This window comes from Rhipicephalus microplus, chromosome 3 (assembly GCF_043290135.1).
Source record: "Rhipicephalus microplus isolate Deutch F79 chromosome 3, USDA_Rmic, whole genome shotgun sequence".
Classification (NCBI taxonomy): Eukaryota; Metazoa; Arthropoda; class Arachnida; order Ixodida; family Ixodidae; genus Rhipicephalus; species Rhipicephalus microplus.
This window is the reverse complement of record NC_134702.1, coordinates 227467089-227487898: the sequence shown is the minus strand read 5'-3', so window position 1 is coordinate 227487898 and position 20810 is coordinate 227467089. Positions and strand designations below refer to the sequence as shown.

The 20810-nt window shown below is 44.1% G+C and overlaps 27 non-coding genes across 27 annotated transcripts; 26 read left to right on the top strand and 1 right to left on the bottom strand.

Annotated features, from left to right (window-relative positions):
• Nucleotides 1–6441: 6441 nt before the first annotated feature.
• TRNAT-CGU (transfer RNA threonine (anticodon CGU)) lies at nt 6442–6514 on the bottom strand. Its single transcript has one exon. It is a non-coding gene; the product is annotated as a tRNA-Thr (tRNA).
• Nucleotides 6515–7955: 1441 nt separating this feature from the next.
• On the top strand, nt 7956–8028 carry TRNAT-CGU (transfer RNA threonine (anticodon CGU)). Its single transcript has one exon. It is a non-coding gene; the product is annotated as a tRNA-Thr (tRNA).
• A 381-nt stretch (nt 8029–8409) lies between these two features.
• TRNAT-CGU (transfer RNA threonine (anticodon CGU)) lies at nt 8410–8482 on the top strand. Its single transcript has one exon. It is a non-coding gene; the product is annotated as a tRNA-Thr (tRNA).
• Nucleotides 8483–8865: 383 nt separating this feature from the next.
• On the top strand, nt 8866–8938 carry TRNAT-CGU (transfer RNA threonine (anticodon CGU)). Its single transcript has one exon. It is a non-coding gene; the product is annotated as a tRNA-Thr (tRNA).
• A 382-nt stretch (nt 8939–9320) lies between these two features.
• TRNAT-CGU (transfer RNA threonine (anticodon CGU)) lies at nt 9321–9393 on the top strand. The gene has a single exon. It is a non-coding gene; the product is annotated as a tRNA-Thr (tRNA).
• Nucleotides 9394–9776: 383 nt separating this feature from the next.
• On the top strand, nt 9777–9849 carry TRNAT-CGU (transfer RNA threonine (anticodon CGU)). Its single transcript has one exon. It is a non-coding gene; the product is annotated as a tRNA-Thr (tRNA).
• Nucleotides 9850–10231: 382 nt separating this feature from the next.
• Nucleotides 10232–10304, top strand: TRNAT-UGU (transfer RNA threonine (anticodon UGU)). Its single transcript has one exon. It is a non-coding gene; the product is annotated as a tRNA-Thr (tRNA).
• A 383-nt stretch (nt 10305–10687) lies between these two features.
• Nucleotides 10688–10760, top strand: TRNAT-CGU (transfer RNA threonine (anticodon CGU)). The gene has a single exon. It is a non-coding gene; the product is annotated as a tRNA-Thr (tRNA).
• Nucleotides 10761–11143: 383 nt separating this feature from the next.
• On the top strand, nt 11144–11216 carry TRNAT-CGU (transfer RNA threonine (anticodon CGU)). Its single transcript has one exon. It is a non-coding gene; the product is annotated as a tRNA-Thr (tRNA).
• A 383-nt stretch (nt 11217–11599) lies between these two features.
• TRNAT-CGU (transfer RNA threonine (anticodon CGU)) lies at nt 11600–11672 on the top strand. The gene has a single exon. It is a non-coding gene; the product is annotated as a tRNA-Thr (tRNA).
• Nucleotides 11673–12511: 839 nt separating this feature from the next.
• TRNAT-UGU (transfer RNA threonine (anticodon UGU)) lies at nt 12512–12584 on the top strand. The gene has a single exon. It is a non-coding gene; the product is annotated as a tRNA-Thr (tRNA).
• A 383-nt stretch (nt 12585–12967) lies between these two features.
• On the top strand, nt 12968–13040 carry TRNAT-CGU (transfer RNA threonine (anticodon CGU)). Its single transcript has one exon. It is a non-coding gene; the product is annotated as a tRNA-Thr (tRNA).
• Nucleotides 13041–13422: 382 nt separating this feature from the next.
• TRNAT-UGU (transfer RNA threonine (anticodon UGU)) lies at nt 13423–13495 on the top strand. Its single transcript has one exon. It is a non-coding gene; the product is annotated as a tRNA-Thr (tRNA).
• A 383-nt stretch (nt 13496–13878) lies between these two features.
• On the top strand, nt 13879–13951 carry TRNAT-CGU (transfer RNA threonine (anticodon CGU)). Its single transcript has one exon. It is a non-coding gene; the product is annotated as a tRNA-Thr (tRNA).
• Nucleotides 13952–14334: 383 nt separating this feature from the next.
• On the top strand, nt 14335–14407 carry TRNAT-CGU (transfer RNA threonine (anticodon CGU)). Its single transcript has one exon. It is a non-coding gene; the product is annotated as a tRNA-Thr (tRNA).
• Nucleotides 14408–15245: 838 nt separating this feature from the next.
• TRNAT-UGU (transfer RNA threonine (anticodon UGU)) lies at nt 15246–15318 on the top strand. Its single transcript has one exon. It is a non-coding gene; the product is annotated as a tRNA-Thr (tRNA).
• Nucleotides 15319–15700: 382 nt separating this feature from the next.
• On the top strand, nt 15701–15773 carry TRNAT-CGU (transfer RNA threonine (anticodon CGU)). The gene has a single exon. It is a non-coding gene; the product is annotated as a tRNA-Thr (tRNA).
• A 383-nt stretch (nt 15774–16156) lies between these two features.
• On the top strand, nt 16157–16229 carry TRNAT-CGU (transfer RNA threonine (anticodon CGU)). Its single transcript has one exon. It is a non-coding gene; the product is annotated as a tRNA-Thr (tRNA).
• Nucleotides 16230–17068: 839 nt separating this feature from the next.
• Nucleotides 17069–17141, top strand: TRNAT-CGU (transfer RNA threonine (anticodon CGU)). The gene has a single exon. It is a non-coding gene; the product is annotated as a tRNA-Thr (tRNA).
• A 383-nt stretch (nt 17142–17524) lies between these two features.
• TRNAT-CGU (transfer RNA threonine (anticodon CGU)) lies at nt 17525–17597 on the top strand. Its single transcript has one exon. It is a non-coding gene; the product is annotated as a tRNA-Thr (tRNA).
• A 382-nt stretch (nt 17598–17979) lies between these two features.
• TRNAT-UGU (transfer RNA threonine (anticodon UGU)) lies at nt 17980–18052 on the top strand. Its single transcript has one exon. It is a non-coding gene; the product is annotated as a tRNA-Thr (tRNA).
• A 383-nt stretch (nt 18053–18435) lies between these two features.
• On the top strand, nt 18436–18508 carry TRNAT-CGU (transfer RNA threonine (anticodon CGU)). Its single transcript has one exon. It is a non-coding gene; the product is annotated as a tRNA-Thr (tRNA).
• A 383-nt stretch (nt 18509–18891) lies between these two features.
• TRNAT-CGU (transfer RNA threonine (anticodon CGU)) lies at nt 18892–18964 on the top strand. The gene has a single exon. It is a non-coding gene; the product is annotated as a tRNA-Thr (tRNA).
• A 383-nt stretch (nt 18965–19347) lies between these two features.
• TRNAT-CGU (transfer RNA threonine (anticodon CGU)) lies at nt 19348–19420 on the top strand. The gene has a single exon. It is a non-coding gene; the product is annotated as a tRNA-Thr (tRNA).
• Nucleotides 19421–19803: 383 nt separating this feature from the next.
• TRNAT-CGU (transfer RNA threonine (anticodon CGU)) lies at nt 19804–19876 on the top strand. The gene has a single exon. It is a non-coding gene; the product is annotated as a tRNA-Thr (tRNA).
• A 383-nt stretch (nt 19877–20259) lies between these two features.
• On the top strand, nt 20260–20332 carry TRNAT-CGU (transfer RNA threonine (anticodon CGU)). The gene has a single exon. It is a non-coding gene; the product is annotated as a tRNA-Thr (tRNA).
• A 383-nt stretch (nt 20333–20715) lies between these two features.
• TRNAT-CGU (transfer RNA threonine (anticodon CGU)) lies at nt 20716–20788 on the top strand. The gene has a single exon. It is a non-coding gene; the product is annotated as a tRNA-Thr (tRNA).
• The last annotated feature ends 22 nt before the right edge of the window (nt 20789–20810 follow it).

Here is a 20810-nt window from a genome sequence, read left to right as displayed (position 1 = left end):
ACACTTCATGAGGTTGATTCGGAGCTGAGCATTCTTCAGGCCGGTGAGGACGTGTTTGAGGCGCTCGAGACGTGTTCCCAAGTCTGGCGCAAAGACGACAATGTCGTCGAGATAGCAGAGACAGATTTGCCATTTCGGACCCCGAAGAACCGAGTCCATCATGCGCTCGAAGGTGGCAGGCGCATTGCGGAGGCCGAAGGGCATAACATTAAACTCATATAGACCGTCCGGTGTCACGAAGGCTGTTTTTGGTCGATCGGCATCTGCAAGGGGGGACCTGCCAGTACCCTGAGCGCAAATCTAATGATGAAAAAAACTCGGCACCTTGTAAAGTATCAAGGGCATCGTCAATCCTAGGTAAAGGATACACGTCTTTTCGAGTGATCTTATTTAGGCGCCGGTAATCCACGCAGAAGCGAACGGAACAATCCTTTCTTTTAACGAGCACTACAGGTGAGGCCCATGGACTTTGTAAAGGTTGAATGACGCCACGTTGCAGCATATCGTTCACCTGTTCGCTAATAACATGGCGTTCCGCCCTAGAAACACGATATGGTCGTTGTCTTAGTGGCGCATGGGCGCCGGTATCGATGTAATGTAGAGTGGTGGAAGTGCGGCCAAGTGAAGGTTGAACAACATCGAAAGATTCGCGGTACTGGTACAGCAGTTGGAGGAGTTCAGATCGTTCAGATGGTGACAGCCCGTCTGCGATCGCCGAATCGAACACTTTCGAAGCCTGTAGATCAGAGTGGTCAAGAGCACTGACGGCGGCGAGGTCACTTTGGGATGATTCTTGCGGCACGGTAAAAATTTGTCCGTTATCATTGGGCTGTACGCATCCAAGAGACTCGCCTTTAAACAGTTTGATGGTATGCGGAAAGGGATTGGTAAGGCAGAGAGCACTGGCTGCATTAGAAATTGAGAGGGCTGAATAACGGAGCAGAAGTGGTTTCCGGCTTAGAAGGAGGCTTGATGGCTCAAAAAATGTTAATTCATCACGCATGCCGTCGGAGACCACAGGGAGCAAAACAGCTGTTGTCGGTGGAATGTCACTGTCCTATCAACTAGCTTGTGCGCGGCTTGATTAGTGTGGTCGTAGGGCTGGTCAAACAACGAAAGCAGTTCAAGTTCGGAACGGGCACAATCTATAACGGTGCGATTACGCGATAGGAAATCCCAGCCAAGTATGATGTCATGAGAGCACGAGGAAAGGACGATAAACTCAACAATGTAGTGGCCCTCTGCACTTGTGAGTCGGGCAGTGCAGGCGGCTATAGGCCGAACAGGTTCTCCATTAGCTGCACGTAAGGACATCATATCAAGCGGCGTGGTCACTTTTCGGAGCTTGCGGCAAAGTTTGGCGTCTATAACAGACAGAGCGGCACCGGTATCCACAAGAGCGTATGCATGGGCGTCGTCTACAAAAACTTCGACGATATTTGATGGCAAGGTGCGAGGACTTGAACATTTCGATAGCGCAGTTCTTGCCCCCTGAACTGCGACGGCTAGTTTCCCTCATTTCGAGGGGCTGGTCGTGGACGCATGGGTGACAAGGAGCGTTGATTGGGTGAAGGTGAGCGACGAGACGAAGTTGCCGGATAGTCACGGGAAGACGTGTCTGACTGACGATCCGAACTTTTATAACCGAAAGGGGGTTGGTCCATGTAGTTGCTTCGTGGTCGGACGTCTGTGTAGCCGGGCACGTGACGACGGCAGTATCGGGAGATCTGGCCAGGGCCACCGCATGCAAAACAGATCGGCCGGTTATCGCGCGTTCGCCAGGCATTTGCAGCGACGGGCGCCATTCACGCGGCATACGACTTAGTCGAGGCTGTGGTAGCGAGGGGAGGAGCCCATGCGACGGAAGACTGAGTAGGAGCGGTGACATGCGGCAGTCCATTGAACGGCGAGGGCTGGTGTGGCTGCTGCCTCTTTACTGCGTCAGCATAAGTAAGAGGCGCGGCGACAACTTGCTGCTGAAAGGGCACTGGCATAACCTCGGCAATCTGGTCCTGAAGCGCATGTCGGAGCATGGGAGCTAACGGTGTCGGTGGTCGCTCTTGCTGCTGCTGCGGGAGCTCTTGGCGCTTATAAAACGGCAGGAGGGAAAGCTGACGTGCGACCTCCTCACGAACAAAATCTTTCATTTGTGCTAGAAGGCGGGAGTGGTCAGGTACGACGTCCAGTGCAGCGAGTGGTTGGTTAGGCTGAAATAGACGACGGGTGAGAGCTCCTTGCCGTCGCAATTCGTCGCAGCTCTGGCACAGAGTTACCCCTTCAGACACCGTGCCAGGAGACTTCGCAAGGAGCATTTGAAATACGTCGTCATCGACACCTTTCATAATGTGCTGGATCTTGGTACTTTCGCTCATTGCGGCATCGATGCGCCTGCAGAGATCGAGTTTGTCTTCAATATAGGCGGTAAACGTTTCGCCAGGTTCTTAAGCCCGTGAGCGCAGGCGTTGTTCAGCGCGCAACTTCCGCACGGCAAAGCGACCGAAAACCGAGGATATTGCCTGCTTGAAAGTGGCCCAGTTCTTGAACTCGGATTCATGGTTTGTGTACTACAGTTTCACTACATTAGCCCTAGTAAAAGTTGACGGTGCTCAACTTAGCAGCGTCATCCCACCTGTTTGGTCCACTGACTTTTTCGTAGGACGACAACCAGTCCTCGACGTCCTGGTCTTCGGCGCCCGAAAAGATCGGGGGATCTCGCTGGTGAACCGGACCGGGGCAAGTAGCGGCCGCGAGAGGTGCTGTCTGTTGGGCAGCGTCAACTTGCATGGTCGACGGCAGGGTGCGGGATTGGAGTTCCAGGGTGTAGGTGATGTAGTTACCCAGCATGATCCACCAAATGTAAAGAGGGTTTATTGAAGGACTGAGCAAGCGGGTGGTAGCTCGGAAGGAACGCAAGGGGACCCAGATGACGGTGCTTGATCGCTGATCTCGTGCCTTTTTCTTGTGTTGATGATAGCTGACCTGATGGTATCAACGTCTTTCTTATTCACTATATTATTTACATTACGCTGGTTCTAATAACTTCCCCTATACATTCCTTGGTATTATTGTCTGTTAGATGTCATATATATATATATAAATATATATATATATATATATATATATATATATATATATATATATATATATATATATATATATATATATATATATATATATATTGTGATGAGCGAGACAGAGAACAAGAGACAACACCCGATCCTGGGCCAGCTGTTCTTATTCTGTCTTCTTCTTCCTCTACCTTCCCTAGCTGCCCACGTGCACGACCGTCAGCGTCTTTCTTCGTCTTGACACTCGGCCATGACTGCGCGCGCGCGGAGCTGGCGGCAAAGTTTCTGCTGGGTGGGCTTGGCTGCATCGTGGTGGTCGTCCCGAACCAGAATGCAACATGGAGTGACGATCTGGGGGAAGCGTCTGTGTTGGACGCACTCTCTGCCTCGAACCGGTTGGTCTATGCCACGGTGCGCCTCTGCTTGAAGATCTGTCAGTGTGTATTCTGGTGGGCGGCATTGACTGCCTCGCATAGGCCGCTCATGACCACGGTGCATCTTGCGTTGAAAGTAAGGTGATGATGTCTCTGGTGGATGCCATTGACTTTGTCGTGCCGGTTTTTGTGTCTTGCTTTGAAAGTCGGGCGACGATGGCTCTAGTGGACGCCATTGAGTGTTTCGCAATGGTCGTCTTCGGCCTGCAGGCCCGGAACCATGAGTTGCCAATACCGTCTCTGGCGGGTGGTATTTGCTGTATCTGTGGGGTCTCTCTTGTGGACGCCATGACTTGCCTTGCGGGGCTGTCGAACGCTCTGGTGGGCGACCTTGGCTGTCTCGAGGCGGCCGCAGCAGCAGGCAATTCAGTTGCCGCAGTTAGGGGCACTGGTCTTCATTCCCGTTGGCGTTCTGGACAGGCTGCGATTCCCGGCCATCATGCTTTGACGCAGGAGCCTCTGCACTGCCATTTTTGGCTCCTCTTGTTCTGCGGCCACAAGGAATCAAGATGCTCCTTGGTTGTTCTGTACCGCGGCGTCCATACAAGTTAACGCCACCATAACTGCACATCATGCTGCAGACAGCAGGGGCGTACGAAGGCCTCACCTCACTGCTCTGTGCGAGCTGGTCACCGGCTGGCCGATCTATCTCCGATTCCTCCTGAATGAACACTGCCTCTTGGTGATCCGCACGGCATTCAGATGGTCTCAAAGTCATATTGCGTTGCCCGTGATCCCAAGTAAGGCTGAGCGCCGGGAGGCCGTAAGTGCTGATGTTGACTTCGCCTGCTTGCGGCGCATCACTACCGTCGGCCAAGGCGTGGTGGGCAAATACAGATAAAACAGGCATATAGTCCATTATTCTGTCTTCGACAGACATGGATCGATTGAGGGAAGCACTCTCACACTCGGGCAATGACTGCCGCGTAGTAGGCAAATCCCCCACCGCCTGATTGCTGAGTCTGCTCTCCTCGCTGGTATCACTGAGAACTGTTGGTATCGTAGACAGGTAGGGTGTGTCATGTCGTGACCCATCCGGCAGGACAGGGGTGAACGACTCCACGTGCCCAGGAGGTGTCGTGTCGAGTTCGAAGGCCGCAATGCCAACTGCTGAGGCTCGCGGGTGGTCTTGTTGCCTGTTGTTAGACTGGAGGACTGCGATGAGACATCGAGCTGCCGCCCCATTTGAGCTCGATATATGGTAGTGGGCGCGTTGACGAAGGGTCCAGCTACCCTGTGCCCCTCTATCTCCTCCCCATTAAAGAGGACGGGGTGGCCGATGGCTGACACGAATTTGGGTCCGGTACCAGCGACGAGTCTGGAAGCTCATATGGAGAACTGGAGTGCTCACTGGAGCCTCGAGATGGAACCTTTCTTGAACTCCATCCTCGGTACCGGTCAGGTTGGACTGGGTGGTGGAAGGGAGATCGCAGAGTGACTGGCCGAAGGCAGGTATGAGCTTGGAGCTCCACTCCACCCAGGACTGCTGCTTGAAGCCTTCATACCGGTGCCACGCCGCTGCACCTTTCCGAAGACGGTCTACAGCCATGGTCCATTTCTGAGATTCCGTCCAGGCCTCGCGCATTGCTATCGTGTTGCCGGTTGCCACCCAGCTGTCGGCGTCGTTCCGGATCCCGTGGAATTCCGGTAGTTCACAGACGGCTGGTGATTGTGAGGTGGCAGGTGGCAACGCAGAGATCACCGACGCGAAGCAGTCGAGCTGGTGTGAGAGCTCAATCAGAGAAGACTGAAGCTCCCTGCGTTGCTGCAGTGTGCTTGCCTCAATGCCGTATGAGGCAGCTACATTCAACACTGCGTTATTGTCACACAATGCTGGCGGCATTGTAGGAGCTCGCTCGGCGATCAACGCTGTCAGTTTGTTAGTCTCGGCGCGGAGCAGTGCAATGGTACGCCGCAGCTCCACGGCACTGTCGCACGAGGCTTTTGAACCGCTTTTGTTCGCGTCCGAGAAGTACGTGGTTCTAGTAGTACTCTCGGTGGTGACACGCACGTCCAAGGAAGCATGAACAGCGTTTCTTGGTGGCTCATGTGTCGGAAGAGTACCGGACAGGGAATGCAGGCCGTGGGAAGCTTGAACAGCATTCCCAAAGGACAGGAGCCCGTGTGTATTACGGCCGCGAAATGGTAGCATAGTGTCCATTGGGTGATGCCCTAGTACCACAGAGGAGACAGAGCAGGCATGGACACCGTCCACTGATGGTCCGATGGGCAGCTGAAGCGGCGGCCGGGTTGTTGACATGACAATATATATATATATATATATATATATATATATATATATATATATATATATATATATATATATATATATGTATATAAATATATATATATATATATATATATATATATATATATATATATATATATATATATATATATATATATATATATATATATATATATATATCAGCCCCCTCTTGGGCTGATTGAAAAATCGCCTTGAAGCTCCTCGAGACGCTGACAGGTGCTGAGGCGCTGACATTTTTCTCGCCTTGAAAAATGTTTGCGAGAGTGAGAGGAACTAGAAAAAAGAAAAAAGGAAAAAAAGGGGGGAGAAAAAAGAGAACGAAGCCAACTGTCCGTCTACAACAGAGGGACGCGGCAGCAACGAAGTTTGGAAGCTCATGTCAGTATAACTCATCCCCTGATGAAGAGAGGACCCCTCCCGAAACTGTTGGGAAATAAATATATTTATCCTTGTTGACAACGCTCCCGTTGTGCCATATCTCATACCTTCACGAAGACTAACTGGCCCATTGAATTATTACTCCCGCTATATATATATATATATATATATATATATATATATATATATATATGAGATATAACAGACAGTAATGCCAAGGAATGTACAGGGGAAGTTATTAACATTAATGGAATGTAAATAAGAAGAAAGAAAAGTGGATGAAAAAATTACCAACTGTAAGCAGGAATCGAACCTACGACCTTCGAATTACGCGTTCGATGCTCTAACCACTGAGCTATTACAGCGGCACTCCCTCCATCCACTTTTTTGGGTTTATCTGTGAATTTAGAAGTCGGAGCGACAGTCAGCGCCATCTATAAGCCAAACAACGAGTGTGAAAACACTCTTATGCGCATGTTTGGCGTCACGTAGCACGTGAACTTATTATGAGCGGGCAGCTGATTAATTGTCCCTCTTATACAACCTAAACACACCCAGTCTGCCAGTACGAGACCCTCGTTCAATGAAATAAGGGAAAGAAGTGTATACCTAAGAGCTCGTTTTTCCGTGTTTTTAACACAATAATAATGAGATATAACAGACAGTAATGCCAAGGAATGTACAGGGGAAGTTATTAACATTAATGGAATGTAAATAAGAAGAAAGAAAAGTGGATGAAAAAATTACCAACTGTAAGCAGGAATCGAGCCTACGACCTTCGAATTACGCGTTCGATGCTCTAACCACTGAGCTATTACAGCGGCACTCCCTCCATCCACTTTTTTGGGTTTATCTGTGAATTTAGAAGTAGGAGCGACAGTCAGCGCCATCTATAAGCCAAACAACGAGTGTGAAAACACTCTTATGCGCATGTTTGGCGTCACGTAGCACGTGAACTTATTATGAGCGGGCAGCTGATTAATTGTCCCTCTTATACAACCTAAACACACCAAGTCTGCCAGTACGAGACCCTCGTTCAATGAAATAAGGGAAAGAAGTGTATACCTAAGGGCTCGTTTTTCCGTGTTTTTAACACAATAATAATGAGATATAACAGACAGTAATGCCAAGAAATGTACAGGGGAAGTTATTAACATTAATGGAATGTAAATAAGAAGAAAGAAAGGTGGATGAAAAAATTACCATCTGTAAGCAGGAATCGAACCTACGACCTTCGAATTACGCGTTCGATGCTCTAACCACTGAGCTATTACAGCGGCACTCCCTCCATCCACCTTTTTGGGTTTATCTGTGAATTTAGAACCCAAAAAGGTGGATGGAGGGAGTGCCACTGTAATAGCTCAGTGGTTAGAGCATCGAACGCGTAATTCGAAGGTCGTAGGTTCGATTCCTGCTTACAGTTGGTAATTTTTTCATCCACTTTTCTTTCTTCTTATTTACATTCCATTAATGTTAATAACTTCCCCTGTACATTCCTTGGCATTACTGTCTGTTATATCTCATTATTATTGTGTTAAAAACACGGAAAAACGAGCCCTTAGGTATACACTTCTTTCCCTTATTTCATTGAACGAGGGTCTCGTACTGGCAGACTTGGTGTGTTTAGGTTGTATAAGAGGGACAATTATTCAGCTGCCCGCTCATAATAAGTTCACGTGCTACGTGACGCCAAACATGCGCATAAGAGTGTTTTCACACTCGTTGTTTGGCTTATAGATGGCGCTGACTGTCGCTCCTACTTCTAAATTCACAGATAAACCCAAAAAAGTGGATGGAGGGAGTGCCGCTGTAATAGCTCAGTGGTTAGAGCATCGAACGCGTAATTCGAAGGTCGTAGGTTCGATTCCTGCTTACAGTTGGTAATTTTTTCATCCACTTTTCTTTCTTCTTATTTACATTCCATTAATGTTAATAACTTCCCCTGTACATTCCTTGGCATTACTGTCTGTTATATCTCATTATTATTGTGTTAAAAACACGGAAAAACGAGCCCTTAGGTATACACTTCTTTCCCTTATTTCATTGAACGAGGGTCTCGTACTGGCAGACTTGGTGTGTTTAGGTTGTATAAGAGGGACAATTAATCAGCTGCCCGCTCATAATAAGTTCACGTGCTACGTGACGCCAAACATGCGCATAAGAGTGTTTTCACACTCGTTGTTTGGCTTATAGATGGCGCTGACTGTCGCTCCTACTTCTAAATTCACAGATAAACCCAAAAAAGTGGATGGAGAGTGCCGCTGTAATAGCTCAGTGGTTAGAGCATCGAACGCGTAATTCGAAGGTCGTAGGTTCGATTCCTGCTTACAGTTGGTAATTTTTTCATCCACTTTTCTTTCTTCTTATTTACATTCCATTAATGTTAATAACTTCCCCTGTACATTCCTTGGCATTACTGTTTGTTATATCTCATTATTATTGTGTTAAAAACACGGAAAAACGAGCCCTTAGGTATACACTTCTTTCCCTTATTTCATTGAACGAGGGTCTCGTACTGGCAGACTTGGTGTGTTTAGGTTGTATAAGAGGGACAATTAATCAGCTGCCCGCTCATAATAAGTTCACGTGCTACGTGACGCCAAACATGCGCATAAGAGTGTTTTCACACTCGTTGTTTGGCTTATAGATGGCGCTGACGGTCGCTCCTACTTTTAAATTCACAGATAAACCCAAAAAAGTGGATGGAGGAAGTGCCGCTGTAATAGCTCAGTGGTTAGAGCATCGAACGCGTAATTCGAAGGTCGTAGGTTCGATTCCTGCTTACAGTTGGTAATTTTTTCATCCACTTTTCTTTCTTCTTTTTACATTCCATTAATGTTAATAACTTCCCCTGTACATTCCTTGGCATTACTGTCTGTTATATCTCATTATTATTGTGTTAAAAACACGGAAAAACGAGCCCTTAGGTATACACTTCTTTCCCTTATTTCATTGAACGAGGGTCTCGTACTGGCAGACTTGGTGTGTTTAGGTTGTATAAGAGGGACAATTAATCAGCTGCCCGCTCATAATAAGTTCACGTGCTACGTGACGCCAAACATGCGCATAAGAGTGTTTTCACACTCGTTGTTTGGCTTATAGATGGCGCTGACTGTCGCTCCTACTTCGAAATTCACAGATAAACCCAAAAAAGTGGATGGAGGGAGTGCCGCTGTAATAGCTCAGTGGTTAGAGCATCGAACGCGTAATTCGAAGGTCGTAGGTTCGATTCCTGCTTACAGTTGGTAATTTTTTCATCCACTTTTCTTTCTTCTTGTTTACATTCCATTAATGTTAATAACTTCCCTTGTACATTCCTTGGCATTACTGTCTGTTATATCTCATTATTATTGTGTTAAAAACACGGAAAAACGAGCCCTTAGGTATACACTTCTTTCCCTTATTTCATTGAACGAGGGTCTCGTACTGGCAGACTTGGTGTGTTTAGGTTGTATAAGAGGGACAATTAATCAGCTGCCCGCTCATAATAAGTTCACGTACTACGTGACGCCAAACATGCGCATAAGAGTGTTTTCACACTCGTTGTTTGGCTTATAGATGGCGCTGACTGTCGCTCCTACTTCTAAATTCACAGATAAACCCAAAAAAGTGGATGGAGGGAGTGCCGCTGTAATAGCTCAGTGGTTAGAGCATCGAACGCGTAATTCGAAGGTCGTAGGTTCGATTCCTGCTTACAGTTGGTAATTTTTTCATCCACTTTTCTTTCTTCCTATTTACATTCCAATAATGTTAATAACTTCCCTGTATATTCCTTGGCATTACTGTCTGTTATATCTCATTATTATTGTGTTAAAAACACGGAAAAACGAGCCCTTAGGTATACACTTCTTTCCCCTATTTCATTGAACGAGGGTCTCGTACTGGCAGACTTGGTGTGTTTAGGTTGTATAAGAGGGACAATTATTCAGCTGCCCGCTCATAATAAGTTCACGTGCTACGTGACGCCAAACATGCGCATAAGAGTGTTTTCACACTCGTTGTTTGGCTTATAGATGGCGCTGACTGTTGCTCCTACTTCTAAATTCACAGATAAACCCAAAAAAGTGGATGGAGGGAGTGCCGCTGTAATAGCTCAGTGGTTAGAGCATCGAACGTGTAATTCGAAGGTCGTAGGTTTGATTCCTGCTTACAGTTGGTAATTTTTTCATCCACTTTTCTTTCTTTTTATTTACATTCCATTAATATTAATAACTTCCCCTGTACATTCCTTGGCATTACTGTCTGTTATATCTCATTATTATTGTGTTAAAAACACGGAAAAACGAGCCCTTAGGTATACACTTCTTTCCCTTATTTCATTGAACGAGGGTCTCGTACTGGCAGACTTGGTGTGTTTAGGTTGTATAAGAGGGACAATTAATCAGCTGCCCGCTCATAATAAGTTCACGTGCTACGTGACGCCAAACATGCGCATAAGAGTGTTTTCACACTCGTTGTTTGGCTTATAGATGGCGCTGACTGTCGCTCCTACTTCTAAATTCACAGATAAACCCAAAAAAGTGGATGGAGGGAGTGCCGCTGTAATAGCTCAGTGGTTAGAGCATCGAACGCGTAATTCGAAGGTCGTAGGTTCGATTCCTGCTTACAGTTGGTAATTTTTTCATCCACTTTTCTTTCTTCTTGTTTACATTCCATTAATGTTAATAACTTCCCTTGTACATTCCTTGGCATTACTGTCTGTTATATCTCATTATTATTGTGTTAAAAACACGGAAAAACGAGCCCTTAGGTATACACTTCTTTCCCTTATTTCATTGAAAGAGGGTCTCGTACTGGCAGACTTGGTGTGTTTAGGTTGTATAAGAGGGACAATTAATCAGCTGCCCGCTCATAATAAGTTCACGTACTACGTGACGCCAAACATGCGCATAAGAGTGTTTTCACACTCGTTGTTTGGCTTATAGATGGCGCTGACTGTTGCTCCTACTTCTAAATTCACAGATAAACCCAAAAAAGTGGATGGAGGGAGTGCCGCTGTAATAGCTCAGTGGTTAGAGCATCGAACGCGTAATTCGAAGGCCGTAGGTTCGATTCCTGCTTACAGTTGGTAATTTTTTCATCCACTTTTCTTTCTTCTTACTTACATTCCATTAATGTTAATAACTTCCCCTGTACATTCCTTGGCATTACTGTCTGTTATATCTCATTATTATTGTGTTAAAAACACGGAAAAACGAGCCCTTAGGTATACACTTCTTTCCCTTATTTCATTGAACGAGGGTCTCGTACTGGCAGACTTGGTGTGTTTAGGTTGTATAAGAGGGACAATTAATCAGCTGCCCGCTCATAATAAGTTCACGTGCTACGTGACGCCAAACATGCGCATAAGAGTGTTTTCACACTCGTTGTTTGGCTTATAGATGGCGCTGACTGTCGCTCCTACTTCTAAATTCACAGATAAACCCAAAAAAGTGGATGGAGGGAGTGCCGCTGTAATAGCTCAGTGGTTAGAGCATCGAACGCGTAATTCGAAGGTCGTAGGTTCGATTCCTGCTTACAGTTGGTAATTTTTTCATCCACTTTTCTTTCTTCTTATTTACATTCCATTAATGTTAATAACTTCCCCTGTACATTCCTTGGCATTACTGTCTGTTATATCTCATTATTATTGTGTTAAAAACACGGAAAAACGAGCCCTTAGGTATACACTTCTTTCCCTTATTTCATTGAACGAGGGTCTCGTACTGGCAGACTTGGGGTGTTTAGGTTGTATAAGAGGGACAATTAATCAGCTGCCCGCTCATAATAAGTTCACGTGCTACGTGACGCCAAACATGCGCATAAGAGTGTTTTCACACTCGTTGTTTGGCTTATAGATGGCGCTGACTGTCGCTCCTACTTCTAAATTCACAGATAAACCCAAAAAAGTGGATGGAGGGAGTGCCGCTGTAATAGCTCAGTGGTTAGAGCATCGAACGCGTAATTCGAAGGTCGTAGGTTTGATTCCTGCTTACAGTTGGTAATTTTTTAATCCACTTTTCTTTCTTCTTATTTACATTCCATTAATGTTAATGACTTCCCCTGTACATCCCTTGGCATTACTGTCTGTTATATCTCGTTATTATTGTGTTAAAAACACGGAAAAACGAGCCCTTAGGTATACACTTCTTTCCCTTATTTCATTGAACGAGGGTTTCGTACTGGCAGACTTGGTGTGTTTAGGTTGTATAAGAGGGACAATTAATCAGCTGCCCGCTCATAATAAGTTCACGTGCTACGTGACGCCAAACATGCGCATAAGAGTGTTTTCACACTCGTTGTTTGGCTTATAGATGGCGCTGACTGTCGCTCCTACTTCTAAATTCACAAATAAACCCAAAAAAGTGGATGGAGGGAGTTCCGCTGTAATAGCTCAGTGGTTAGAGCATCGAACGTGTAATTCGAAGGTCGTAGGTTCGATTCCTGCTTACAGTTGGTAATTTTTTCATCCACTTTTCTTTCTTTTTATTTACATTCCATTAATGTTAATAACTTCCCCTGTACATTCCTTGGCATTACTGTCTGTTATATCTCATTATTATTGTGTTAAAAACACGGAAAAACGAGCCCTTAGGTATACACTTCTTTCCCTTATTTCATTGAACGAGGGACTCGTACTGGCAGACTTGGTGTGTTTAGGTTGTATAAGAGGGACAATTAATCAGCTGCCCGCTCATAATAAGTTCACGTGCTACGTGACGCCAAACATGCGCATAAGAGTGTTTTCACACTCGTTGTTTGGCTTATAGATGGCGCTGACTGTCGCTCCTACTTCTAAATTCACAGATAAACCCAAAAAAGTGGATGGAGGGAGTGCCGCTGTAATAGCTCAGTGGTTAGAGCATCGAACGCGTAATTCGAAGGTCGTAGGTTCGATTCCTGCTTACAGTTGGTAATTTTTTCATCCACTTTTCTTTCTTCTTATTTACATTCCATTAATGTTAATAACTTCCCTGTACATTCCTTGGCATTACTGTCTGTTATATCTCATTATTATTGTGTTAAAAACACGGAAAAACGAGCCCTTAGGTATACACTTCTTTCCCCTATTTCATTGAACGAGGGTCTCGTACTGGCAGACTTGGTGTGTTTAGGTTGTATAAGAGGGACAATTATTCAGCTGCCCGCTCATAATAAGTTCACGTGCTACGTGACGCCAAACATGCGCATAAGAGTGTTTTCACACTCGTTGTTTGGCTTATAGATGGCGCTGACTGTTGCTCCTACTTCTAAATTCACAGATAAACCCAAAAAAGTGGATGGAGGGAGTGCCGCTGTAATAGCTCAGTGGTTAGAGCATCGAACGTGTAATTCGAAGGTCGTAGGTTCGATTCCTGCTTACAGTTGGTAATTTTTTCATCCACTTTTCTTTCTTTTTATTTACATTCCATTAATATTAATAACTTCCCCTGTACATTCCTTGGCATTACTGTCTGTTATATCTCATTATTATTGTGTTAAAAACACGGAAAAACGAGCCCTTAGGTATACACTTCTTTCCCTTATTTCATTGAACGAGGGTCTCGTACTGGCAGACTTGGTGTGTTTAGGTTGTATAAGAGGGACAATTAATCAGCTGCCCGCTCATAATAAGTTCACGTGCTACGTGACGCCAAACATGCGCATAAGAGTGTTTTCACACTCGTTGTTTGGCTTATAGATGGCGCTGACTGTCGCTCCTACTTCTAAATTCACAGATAAACCCAAAAAAGTGGATGGAGGGAGTGCCGCTGTAATAGCTCAGTGGTTAGAGCATCGAACGCGTAATTCGAAGGTCGTAGGTTCGATTCCTGCTTACAGTTGGTAATTTTTGTATCCACTTTTCTTTCTTCTTATTTACATTCCATTAATGTTAATAACTTCCCCTGTACATTCCTTGGCATTACTGTCTGTTATATCTCATTATTATTGTGTTAAAAACACGGAAAAACGAGCCCTTAGGTATACACTTCTTTCCCTTATTTCATTGAACGAGGGTCTCGTACTGGCAGACTTGGTGTGTTTAGGTTGTATAAGAGGGACAATTAATCAGCTGCCCGCTCATAATAAGTTCACGTGCTACGTGACGCCAAACATGCGCATAAGAGTGTTTTCACACTCGTTGTTTGGCTTATAGATGGCGCTGACTGTCGCTCCTACTTCTAAATTCACAGATAAACCCAAAAAAGTGGATGGAGGGAGTGCCGCTGTAATAGCTCAGTGGTTAGAGCATCGAACGCGTAATTCGAAGGTCGTAGGTTCGATTCCTGCTTACAGTTGGTAATTTTTTCATCCACTTTTCTTTCTTCTTATTTACATTCCATTAATGTTAATAACTTCCCCTGTACATTCCTTGGCATTACTGTCTGTTATATCTCATTATTATTGTGTTAAAAACACGGAAAAACGAGCCCTTAGGTATACACTTCTTTCCCTTATTTCATTGAACGAGGGTCTCGTACTGGCAGACTTGGGGTGTTTAGGTTGTATAAGAGGGACAATTAATCAGCTGCCCGCTCATAATAAGTTCACGTGCTACGTGACGCCAAACATGCGCATAAGGGTGTTTTCACACTCGTTGTTTGGCTTATAGATGGCGCTGACTGTCGCTCCTACTTCTAAATTCACAGATAAACCCAAAAAAGTGGATGGAGGGAGTGCCGCTGTAATAGCTCAGTGGTTAGAGCATCGAACGCGTAATTCGAAGGTCGTAGGTTCGATTCCTGCTTATAGTTGGTAATTTTTAATCCACTTTTCTTTCTTCTTATTTACATTCCATTAATGTTAATAACTTCCCCTGTACATTCCTTGGCATTACTGTCTGTTATATCTCGTTATTATTGTGTTAAAAACACGGAAAAACGAGCCCTTAGGTATACACTTCTTTCCCCTATTTCATTGAACGAGGGTTTCGTACTGGCAGACTTGGTGTGTTTAGGTTGTATAAGAGGGACAATTAATCAGCTGCCCGCTCATAATAAGTTCACGTGCTACGTGACGCCAAACATGCGCATAAGAGTGTTTTCACACTCGTTGTTTGGCTTATAGATGGCGCTGACTGTCGCTCCTACTTCTAAATTCACAAATAAACCCAAAAAAGTGGATGGAGGGAGTTCCGCTGTAATAGCTTAGTGGTTAGAGCATCGAACGTGTAATTCGAAGGTCGTAGGTTCGATTCCTGCTTACAGTTGGTAATTTTTTCATCCACTTTTCTTTCTTTTTATTTACATTCCATTAATGTTAATAACTTCCCCTGTACATTCCTTGGCATTACTGTCTGTTATATCTCATTATTATTGTGTTAAAAACACGGAAAAACGAGCCCTTAGGTATACACTTCTTTCCCTTATTTCATTGAACGAGGGTCTCGTACTGGCAGACTTGGTGTGTTTAGGTTGTATAAGAGGGACAATTAATCAGCTGCCCGCTCATAATAAGTTCACGTGCTACGTGACGCCAAACATGCGCATAAGAGTGTTTTCACACTCGTTGTTTGGCTTATAGATGGCGCTGACTGTCGCTCCTACTTATAATTCACAGATAAACCCAAAAAAGTGGATGGAGGGAGTGCCGCTGTAATAGCTCAGTGGTTAGAGCATCGAACGCGTAATTCGAAGGTCGTAGGTTCGATTCCTGCTTACAGTTGGTAATTTTTTCATCCACTTTTCTTTCTTCTTATTTACATTCCATTAATGTTAATAACTTCCCCTGTACATTCCTTGGCATTACTGTCTGTTATATCTCATTATTATTGTGTTAAAAACACGGAAAAACGAGCCCTTAGGTATACACTTCTTTCCCCTATTTCATTGAACGAGGGTCTCGTACTGGCAGACTTGGTGTGTTTAGGTTGTATAAGAGGGACAATTAATCAGCTGCCCGCTCATAATAAGTTCACGTGCTACGTGACGCCAAACATGCGCATAAGAGTGTTTTCACACTCGTTGTTTGGCTTATAGATGGCGCTGACTGTCGCTCCTACTTCTAAATTCACAGATAAACCCAAAAAAGTGGATGGAGGGAGTGCCGCTGTAATAGCTCAGTGGTTAGAGCATCGAACGCGTAATTCGAAGGTCGTAGGTTCGATTCCTGCTTACAGTTGGTAATTTTTTCATCCACTTTTCTTTCTTCTTATTTACATTCCATTAATGTTAATAACTTCCCCTGTACATTCCTTGGCATTACTGTTTGTTATATCTCATTATTATTGTGTTAAAAACACGGAAAAACGAGCCCTTAGGTATACACTTCTTTCCCTTATTTCATTGAACGAGGGTCTCGTACTGGCAGACTTGGTGTGTTTAGGTTGTATAAGAGGGACAATTAATCAGCTGCCCGCTCATAATAAGTTCACGTGCTACGTGACGCCAAACATGCGCATAAGAGTGTTTTCACACTCGTTGTTTGGCTTATAGATGGCGCTGACTGTCGCTCCTACTTCTAAATTCACAAATAAACCCAAAAAAGTGGATGGAGGGAGTGCCGCTGTAATAGCTCAGTGGTTAGAGCATCGAACGCGTAATTCGAAGGTCGTATGTTCGATTCCTGCTTACAGTTGGTAATTTTTTCATCCACTTTTCTTTCTTTTTATTTACATTCCATTAATGTTAATAACTTCCCCTGTACATTCCTTGGCATTACTGTCTGTTATATCTCATTATTATTGTGTTAAAAACACGGAAAAACGAGCCCTTAGGTATACACTTCTTTCCCTTATTTCATTGAACGAGGGTCTCGTACTGGCAGACTTGGTGTGTTTAGGTTGTATAAGAGGGACAATTAATCAGCTGCCCGCTCATAATAAGTTCACGTGCTACGTGACGCCAAACATGCGCATAAGAGTGTTTTCACACTCGTTGTTTGGCTTATAGATGGCGCTGACTGTCGCTCCTACTTCTAAATTCACAGATAAACCCAAAAAAGTGGATGGAGGAAGTGCCGCTGTAATAGCTCAGTGGTTAGAGCATCGAACGCGTAATTCGAAGGTCGTAGGTTCGATTCCTGCTTACAGTTGGTAATTTTTTCATCCACTTTTCTTTCTTCTTGTTTACATTCCATTAATGTTAATAACTTCCCTTGTACATTCCTTGGCATTACTGTCTGTTATATCTCATTATTATTGTGTTAAAAACGCGGAAAAACGAGCCCTTAGGTATACACTTCTTTCCCTTATTTCATTGAACGAGGGTCTCGTACTGGCAGACTTGGTGTGTTTAGGTTGTATAAGAGGGACAATTAATCAGCTGCCCGCTCATAATAAGTTCACGTGCTACGTGACGCCAAACATGCGCATAAGAGTGTTTTCACACTCGTTGTTTGGCTTATAGATGGCGCTGACTGTCGCTCCTACTTCTAAATTCACAGATAAACCCAAAAAAGTGGATGGAGGGAGTGCCGCTGTAATAGCTCAGTGGTTAGAGCATCGAACGCGTAATTCGAAGGTCGTAGGTTCGATTCCTGCTTACAGTTGGTGATTTTTTCATCCACTTTTCTTTCTCCTTATTTACATTCCATTAATGTTAATAACTTCCCTGTACATTCCTTGGCATTACTGTCTGTTATATCTCATTATTATTGTGTTAAAAACACGGAAAAACGAGCCCTTAGGTATACACTTCTTTCCCCTATTTCATTGAACGAGGGTCTCGTACTGGCAGACTTGGTGTGTTTAGGTTGTATAAGAGGGACAATTAATCAGCTGCCCGCTCATAATAAGTTCACGTGCTACGTGACGCCAAACATGCGCATAAGAGTGTTTTCACACTCGTTGTTTGGCTTATAGATGGCGCTGACTGTTGCTCCTACTTCTAAATTCACAGATAAACCTAAAAAAGTGGATGGAGGGAGTGCCGCTGTAATAGCTCAGTGGTTAGAGCATCGAACGTGTAATTCGAAGGTCGTAGGTTCGATTCCTGCTTACAGTTGGTAATTTTTTCATCCACTTTTCTTTCTTTTTATTTACATTCCATTAATATTAATAACTTCCCCTGTACATTCCTTGGCATTACTGTCTGTTATATCTCATTATTATTGTGTTAAAAACACGGAAAAACGAGCCCTTAGGTATACACTTCTTTCCCTTATTTCATTGAACGAGGGTCTCGTACTCGCAGACTTGGTGTGTTTAGGTTGTATAAGAGGGACAATTAATCAGCTGCCCGCTCATAATAAGTTCACGTGCTACGTGACGCCAAACATGCGCATAAGAGTGTTTTCACACTCGTTGTTTGGCTTATAGATGGCGCTGACTGTCGCTCCTACTTCTAAATTCACAGATAAACCCAAAAAAGTGGATGGAGGGAGTGCCGCTGTAATAGCTCAGTGGTTAGAGCATCGAACGCGTAATTCGAAGGTCGTAGGTTCGATTCCTGCTTACAGTTGGTAATTTTTTCATCCACTTTTCTTTCTTCTTATTTACATTCCATTAATGTTAATAACTTCCCCTGTACATTCCTTGGCATTACTGTCTGTTATATCTCATTATTATTGTGTTAAAAACACGGAAAAACGAGCCCTTAGGTATACACTTCTTTCCCTTATTTCATTGAACGAGGGTCTCGTACTGGCAGACTTGGTGTGTTTAGGTTGTATAAGAGGGACAATTAATCAGCTGCCCGCTCATAATAAGTTCACGTGCTACGTGACGCCAAACATGCGCATAAGAGTGTTTTCACACTCGTTGTTTGGCTTATAGATGGCGCTGACTGTCGCTCCTACTTCTAAATTCACAGATAAACCCAAAAAAGTGGATGGAGGGAGTGCCGCTGTAATAGCTCAGTGGTTAGAGCATCGAACGCGTAATTCGAAGGTCGTAGGTTCGATTCCTGCTTACAGTTGGTAATTTTTTCATCCACTTTTCTTTCTTCTTATTTACATTCCATTAATGTTAATAACTTCCCCTGTACATTCCTTGGCATTACTGTCTGTTATATCTCATTATTATTGTGTTAAAAACACGGAAAAACGAGCCCTTAGGTATACACTTCTTTCCCTTATTTCATTGAACGAGGGTCTCGTACTGGCAGACTTGGTGTGTTTAGGTTGTATAAGAGGGACAATTAATCAGCTGCCCGCTCATAATAAGTTCACGTGCTACGTGACGCCAAACATGCGCATAAGAGTGTTTTCACACTCGTTGTTTGGCTTATAGATGGCGCTGACTGTCGCTCCTACTTCTAAATTCACAGATAAACCCAAAAAAGTGGATGGAGGGAGTGCCGCTGTAATAGCTCAGTGGTTAGAGCATCGAACGCGTAATTCGAAGGTCGTAGGTTCGATTCCTGCTTACAGTTGGTAATTTTTTCATCCACTTTTCTTTCTTCTTATTTACATTCCAATAATGTTAATAACTTCCCCTGTACATTCCTTGGCATTACTGTCTGTTATATCTCATTATTATTGTGTTAAAAACACGGAAAAACGAGCCCTTAGGTATACACTTCTTTCCCCTATTTCATTGAACGAGGGTCTCGTACTGGCAGACTTGGTGTGTTTAGGTTGTATAAGAGGGACAATTATTCAGCTGCCCGCTCATAATAAGTTCACGTGCTACGTGACGCCAAACATGCGCATAAGAGTGTTTTCACACTCGTTGTTTGGCTTATAGATGGCGCTGACTGTCGCTCCTACTTCTAAATTCACAGATAAACCCAAAAAAGTGGATGGAGGGAGTGCCGCTGTAATAGCTCAGTGGTTAGAGCATCGAACGCGTAATTCGAAGGTCGTAGGTTCGATTCCTGCTTACAGTTGGTAATTTTTTCATCCACTTTTCTTTCTTCTTATTTACATTCCATTAATGTTAATGACTTCCCCTGTACATTCCTTGGCATTACTGTTTGTTATATCTCATTATTATTGTGTTAAAAACACGGAAAAACGAGCCCTTAGGTATACACTTCTTTCCCTTATTTCATTGAACGAGGGTCTCGTACTGGCAGACTTGGTGTGTTTAGGTTGTATAAGAGGGACAATTAATCAGCTGCCCGCTCATAATAAGTTCACGTGCTACGTGACGCCAAACATGCGCATAAGAGTGTTTTCACACTCGTTGTTTGGCTTATAGATGGCGCTGACGGTCGCTCCTACTTCTAAATTCACAGATAAACCCAAAAAAGTGGATGGAGGAAGTGCCGCTGTAATAGCTCAGTGGTTAGAGCATCGAACGCGTAATTCGAAGGTCGTAGGTTCGATTCCTGCTTACAGTTGGTAATTTTTTCATCCACTTTTCTTTCTTCCTATTTACATTCCATTAATGTTAATAACTTCCCCTGTACATTCCTTGGCATTACTGTCTGTTATATCTCATTATTATTGTGTTAAAAACACGGAAAAACGAGCCCTTAGGTATACACTTCTTTCCCTTATTTCATTGAACGAGGGTCTCGTACTGGCAGACTTGGTGTGTTTAGGTTGTATAAAAGGGACAATTAATCAGCTGCCCGCTCATAATAAGTTCACGTGCTACGTGACGCCAAACATGCGCATAAGAGTGTTTTCACACTCGTTGTTTGGCTTATAGATGGCGCTGACTGTCGCTCCTACTTCTAAATTCACAGATAAACCCAAAAAAGTGGATGGAGGGAGTGCCGCTGTAATAGCTCAGTGGTTAGAGCATCGAACGCGTAATTCGAAGGTCGTAGGTTCGATTCCTGCTTACAGTTGGTAATTTTTTCATCCACTTTT